This window comes from Dasypus novemcinctus, chromosome X (genome assembly GCF_030445035.2).
Source record: "Dasypus novemcinctus isolate mDasNov1 chromosome X, mDasNov1.1.hap2, whole genome shotgun sequence".
NCBI lineage: Eukaryota > Metazoa > Chordata > Mammalia > Cingulata > Dasypodidae > Dasypus > Dasypus novemcinctus.
Window position 1 is genome coordinate 27,464,647 of NC_080704.1, and position 7,262 is coordinate 27,471,908.

Genomic DNA, 7,262 nt, shown 5'->3' on the forward strand with positions numbered 1-7,262 from the left:
GGGGGAAATTTATATCCCTAAATGCTTACATTAAAAAAGAAGAAAGAGCTAAAATCAAAGACCTCACTGAACACCTGAAGAAACTGGAAAAAGAGCAGCAAACTAATTCCAAAGAAGGAGGAAAGACATACTAAAGATTGGAACCGAAAATAAATGAAATTGAGAATAAAAAAACAATAAAATTAACAAAACCAAAAGTTAGTTCTTTGAGAAGATCAATAAAACTGACAAACCCTTAGCTAGACTGGCAAAGAGAAAAAGAAGATGTAAATAAATAAAATCAGAAATGAGAAGGGGGCATTATTAATGACTGCAGAGAAGTAGAAAGGATCATAAGAGGATACTATGAACAATGGTATGCCAACAAATTAGACAACCTAGATGAAATGGACAAATTCCTAGAAAAATATGAACAACCTACACTGACTCTTGAAGAAATAGAAGACCTCAACAGACCAATTCAAGTAAACGGATTGAATCTGTCATCAAAAAACTCCCCAAAAAGAAAAGCTCAGGACCAGATAGCTTCATAAGTGAATTCTACCAATCATTCCAAGAAAAATTAATAGCAGTCCCACTCAACCTCTTCCAAAAAATTGAACAGGGGGGAATACTATTTTTATTAGTCAGCCAAAGGGGTGATGATGCAAAATACCAGAAATCTGTTGGCTTTTATAAAGGGTATTTATTTGGGGTAGAAGCTTACCATTACCCAGTCCATAAAGCATAAGTTACTTCCCTCATGAAAGTCTTTTGCTACCTATTGGAGCAAGATGGCTGCAGATGTTCAGCCTTCCTCTTCCTTTTAAGGTTCTGTGGTCCCATCTTCTTCCAGTATCAGCTGTAGGCCATTAGGCTTTCTAGGCTTTGTCTCTCTCCCCATGGCTCGAATCTCTCTGGGCTCAGACTTGCGTCTCTCCATAAGGTCATCTGTAGACTATTAGGCAAATGACTTGTTGCTCTTTCCAGGTGCCTCTGCCATGTCTGTGGCATTGTCTCTATTCCTCTGTGTTCTTCTCCTGTATTTACTTCCTGGGCTCCATCTCAAAACTCCAACCTCCTTTCTCTGTGAGTCCCCACTCACAAAGGGGGCAGGGACTCAATGTCCTACTGATGTGGCCCCATCAAAGCCTTAATCATTATTTAATCAAGTAAAAGCAAAATCTCCAATTCTAATACACTCTAATATGCCAGAAAAGACCAGTTTACAAACATAATCCAATATTTCTTTCTGGAATTCATCAATAATATAAAACTGCTACACTATCTAACTCATTCTATGAAGCCAATGTCACCCTCAGAACAAAGCCAGATAAAGATACAAGAAAATTATAGATCAATTTCTCTTATGAATATAGATGCAAAAATCCTCAACAAAATACTTGCAAACCAAATACAACAAAACTTAAAAGAATTATACACCATAACCAAGTGAGTTTTATCACAGGTAGTCAAGCATTGTTCAACATAAGAAAATCAATTAACAAAATGAAGAGGGAAAACCATAGGATCATCTCCATTGACACAGAAAAGGCATTTGACAAAATCCAGCATCCTTTCTTTATAAAAACATTTAGAAAAATAGGAATAGAAGGAAACTTCCTCAACATGATAAAGGGCATGTTTGAAAATCCCACAGCTAATATTGTACTCAATGGTGAAAGACTGAAAGCTTTCCTTTTAAGATCTAGAACAAGACAAGGATGTCCACTGTCACCACTGTTATTCAACATTGTATTAGAAGTTCTAGCCAGCGCTAAAAGACGTCAGAGAAGACCTAAGTAAATGGAAGGACATTCTGTGTTCCTGTGTTAGAAGACTAGATATTGTTAAGATGTCGATTCTACCTAAAATGATCTATGCACTCAATGCAATCCCAATCAAAATTCCAACAGCCTACTTTGCAGAAATGGAAAAGCCAATTATCAAATTTATTTGGAAGGGTAAGGTTCCCAAATAGTCAAAAACATCTTGAAAAAGAAGAATGAATTTGGAGGACTCACACTTCCTGGCTTTAAAACATAGTGTTAAGCCACTGTGGTCCAAAGAGCATGGTAGTGGATGGACTCAGGTCTCGGGGAGGGGCAAGGGAGCCCCCTCTGCTAACTTTCCCAATCCAATGCCTAGGCTCAAGGAGCCTCATCACTGACAATGAAGGGGCAGTGTCTAATCCTACACCTCACTGTGGCTGGATGGGGTGTGACCTGCTCTAGCCTTCACTGTCCAGGCTCCACCACCTGGGGCTATTCCCATAATTTGAAGCCTCACTTTTTCCTTGGTGCCACTGACCACAGCGCTTCCTTCAAGGACAGATGCTGCGCCACAGATGACAACACAACTGCTGTTCCTTCCCGTGTCAGTGACTGTAGTACGTGTTGCCCAGCCCAGGACTACATGGGCCAGGACTAAATTTCTCAACATCTGCATGGGTGCCAAGCGCCACAAGGAAAAGCCAAGCCTTGAAGACAAGTTGCAGGAGGAGTGCAGTCCCTGGAAGAAGAAAGCCTGCTGTTCTGTCACCTCCAGCCATGAGGCCCGTAAGGACATCTTCTACCTGACAGATTCAACTGGGACCACAGAGGCAAGATGGCACCTGCCTGCAAATGGCACTTCAACCAAGACACCTGCCTCTATGAGTGCTCCCCTAGCTTGGGGCCCTGGATCCAGAAGGTGGGACAGAGGTGACACAAAGAGCAGATCCTGAACATGCCCCTACGCAAAGAGGGCTGTCAGTGCTGGTGGGAGGACTGCCAAACCTCCTACACCTGCAAGAGCAACTGGTACATGGGCTGGAACTGGACCTTAGGGTATAACCAGTGCCCAGTTAGAGCTGGCCACCGCCCCTTCAATTTCTACTTCCCCACACCTGCTTCTTTCTGCAATGAAATCTGAAGTCACTCCTACAAAGTCAGGAACTATAGCTTTTGGAGCAGCTGCTGCATCCAGATGGTGATTAGACCTGGCCCAGGGCAGCCCCAACAAGGAGGTGACTAGGTTCTATGCTAAGACCATGAGTGGGACTGGACCCCATAGGCTGGGCCTCTCCTGTTCACCCTGTCCCTGATGATGCTTTGGCTGCTCTACTGAGTTCCTTCTACCTTCTGATACGTAGACATCCCGGCTCTGTTCAGCACCACAGCTCCTAGCTACTTAGTTTCTGCTCCATGGTGGGGCCTTTAACAACCTGTTTAAATAAACAGACACGTCACAAAAAAATCACAGCATGGTACTGGCATAAGGATAGATATATTGACCAACGGAATAAAATTGAGAGTTCAGAAATAGACCTTTATATCTATGACCAATTGATTTTTTAAAAATTTATTTTTATTAGTAAAGTTGTGAGCTTACAAAACAATCACGCACATGTGTGGAATTCCCATACAACACCCCTCCACCAACACACTACATTGTTGTGGAACATTTGTTATAGATTATGAGATAATATCAGACTATTACCACTAAGTATGGTCCATAGCATACATTTGGTATATTTTTTCCATAACCCCTTATTATTACTACAGAACATCTTTGGCATTGAGTCAAGAATATTACAGTATTGCTGTTGACTATAATCCATAGGTTATATTGATTATATTTTCTGTACTCCTCCACATTCTTACCACCTTGCAATAGTGATGTACATTTGTTCTAGATCATAGAAGAACATTCTTGCTGTTGTACTATTAACCACAATTCTCATGCACATTTGGGTTCACTATGTTATTCAGTCCCTAGACTATTTTCTAGCTTTCTTTCTTTTTTTTAGCAAATTTTTAAATTTAGCTTTCTTTCAATTGACATTTATATCCCTAGACTAGACTTTTGAGCCACAATCCCATTTATAAATCAGCTGTTAGTTCTACTCTTTATAATGTGTTACCATCAACTCTTTCCATTTCCACACTTTACAGTCAAGTTAATTAAAACTTCCACATACATCAAGCATCAGTGCACCTTCTCAGCCCTCTTATCTCCTAATAACCTTTACTCTAGGTTTTAACTCCGTTCATTTATTCTTCTTATTTAGTTCATATTAGTGAGACCATGCAATATTTGTTCTTTTGCATCTGGCTTATTTCACTTAACATAACGTCTTCAAGGTTCATCCATGTTATTGTAAGTGTCCCAATTTCATTTCTTCTTACAGCAGCAAAGTATTCCATTGTATGTATGCACCACATTTTGTTTATCCATTCATCAGTTGATGGACACGTGGGTTGTTTCCATCTTTTTGACAATTGTGAATAACACCACTATGAACATCAGTCTGTTTGTGTCACAGTTTTCGGTTCTTCTGGATATATTCCTAGTAGAGGAATTGCTGGATCATATGGCAGTTCTATATTTAGCTTCCTGAGGAACAGACAAACTGTCTTTCACAGAGGCTGCACCAGAGTGTTCCTATTTCTCCACATCCTCTCCAGCACTTATTGTTTTCTGTTTTTTTAAAAAATATATAAATAAAGGCCATTCTATGCAGTTTGAGATGATATCTCATTGTTGTTTTGATTTGCAATTCCCTAATAGCTAGTGATATTGAACATTTTTTCATGTGCTTTTTGGCCATTTGTATTTCCTCTTGGGAGAAATGTCTGCTTAAGTCTTTTACCCACTTTAAATTTATTTTTTATTTTTCAAAGAAACTTTATGTTACATAAAAAATGTAGGAGATTCCCATATACCCCACTCCTCCTCCTCCCAACATCCTTCATTAGTGTGATACATTGGTTAAAATTTATGAGCACATATTGAAGCATTGCCACTAGCTGTAGATTGTATTTTACATTATAGTTTACACTCTGTCCCATGCGATTTTGTAAGTTATGACAAAATATATAAATGGCCTGTATCCATCATTGCAACATCATGCAGGACAATTCCAATGCTCGAAAATGCCCCCATATTACAACTATTTTTCCCTCTCCCCCACCTCATCACTGGGTGGAGACCCACACAATAAACAAAAAAATATTAAATTCCCATCCTGGGGAGTCATGCTATGATCTCAAATATAGGGGTAAAAGTCTCTCAAGAACATAGGCAGTGCCTAATGAAAGAAAACAGACAAATATGTCAAGCCCTTAAAATTATTGCAAGTAACTATGAATCTTATTTTTCAAAAAGTGAAACTTGGTCACCATAGGTTCTGAGGGGAGGGAGAGGGAAGAATAGAATAGATGAAACATAGGGCAGTTTTAGGTGTTAGAATTGTTCTGCATGATCTTGCAATAATGGATAAAGTACATTTTAAATTTCAGCAAAATTTATGAAAGTATATGATCCAAAATGTAAAGCACAATGTAAACCATTGATCACGGTTAGTAGCAATACTTCAATATTTGTACATCAATTGTAACAAATGTACCATCCGCATGAAAAATTTTATTAATAGGGGAGTAGGGAAAAGGGGGAGGACGTTGGGTATATGGGAGTCCCCTTGCCCATTTTTCAACTGGATTGCTTGCTCTTTTATTGTTGAGTTGTATGATCTCTTTATATAGAATGGAAATCAAACTCTTATAGGATATGTGTTTTCCAAATATTTTCTCCCATCGAATGGGCTGCCTTTTCACCTTCTTGATGAAGTCCTTTGAATCAAAAAAGTGTTTAAGTTTGAGGAGATCCCATTTATCCATGTTTTCTTTTCTTCCGTTGCTCGTGCTTTCAACATAAGGTTTAAGAACCCACCACCTACCACCAGGTCTTTTTTTTTTCTTCATTTTCTTCCTGTCCCCCTGCCCTGCCCTGCTATTTCTGCTGTCTGTGTCCATTTTCTGTGTGATCTTCTGTATCTATTTCTCTTTTTTGTCTTCTCTTCTCATCTTTCTCCTCTAAGACTCACTGGGATTCGATCCTGGGGACCTCTGCTGTGGAGAGAGTTTCCCTGTCAGTTGTGCCACTTCAGTCCCTGGTCTCTGCTACGCTTCACCTTGACTCTCCCCTTCACCTCTCTTTTATTGTGTCATCATTTTGCTGCATGACTCACTTGCACGGGCACTGGCTTGCCACATGGGCACTCACACAGGCACTTGGCTTGCCACGTGGGCGCTCAACTCACTGTGTGGGCACTTGGCTCATTGCATGGACACTGGCTCACCATGCAGGCACGCTTTCTCTTCTTTTTCATCAGGAGGTCCCAGGGATCAAACCCGGATCCTCCCATATGGTAAGGGGATGCCCTGTCACCTGAGCCACATCCGCTTTCCTCCACCGGGTCTTGAAGATGTTTCCCTACATTTTCTTCTAGGAGCTTTATGGCTCTAGTTTTTATATTTAGGTCTTTGATCCATTTTGAGTTAATTTTTGTGTAAGGTGTGAGATAGGGGTCCTCTTTCTTTCTTTTGGATATGGATATCCAGTTTCTCCCAGCACCATTTGTTGATTAGAATGTTCTGCCCCAGATGGATGGGTTTGACAGCCTTGTCAAAAAATCACTTAACCATAGATGTGAGGGTTTGTTTCCAAACCATCAATTCAGTTTCATTGGTCTATGTGTCTACCTTATGACAATATCATGCTGTTTTGACCACTGTAGCTAGGTAATATGATTTAAAGTCCAGAAGTGAGAGTCCTTCAACTTTGCTCTTCCATTTTAAGATGTTTCTGGCTATTCGGGAACCCTTACCCTTCCAAAGAAATTTGATAATTATGTTTTCCCATTTCTTCTTTTAAAATGCTGTTGGAATTTTTATCAGGATTACATTGAATCTGTATATCATTTTGGGTAGAATTGACATCTTAAAGATATTTAGTCTTCCAATCCATGAGCACAGAATGTTCTTCCATTTATTTAGAGCCGTTTTTTATTATGGCAAATTGATTTTTGACAAGACTGACAAATCTACTCAATTGGGAAAGAATACTGTCTTCAACAAATGGTGCTGTGAGAATTGGATATCCATATGCAAAAGAATGAAAGAGGACTCCTATCTCACACCATATACAAGAATTAACTGAAAATGGATCAAAGACTTAAATATAAGAACCAGGACTATAAAACTCCTAGAAGAAAATGTAGGGAACCATCTTCAGGCTCTTGTTATAGACAACAGTTTCTTAGACTTTGCACCCAAAGCACAAGCAATGAAAGAAAAAAATAGATAAATGGGGCCTCCTCAAAATAAGAAACTTTGTGCCTTAAAGGACTTTGTCACAAAAGTGAAAAGACAAAGTACTCAATGGTAGAAAACATTTGGAAGTCACATATGTGATAAGGGTTTAATGTCTAGAATATATAAAGAAATCCTACAACTCAACAA

At 39.4% G+C, this 7,262-nt stretch overlaps 1 pseudogene; it reads left to right on the forward strand.

Moving 5' to 3' along the window:
- The first annotated feature begins 2,326 nt into the window (after positions 1 to 2,326).
- Positions 2,327 to 3,087, forward strand: LOC101411359 (folate receptor alpha pseudogene; annotated as a pseudogene).
- Positions 3,088 to 7,262: the final 4,175 nt, after the last annotated feature.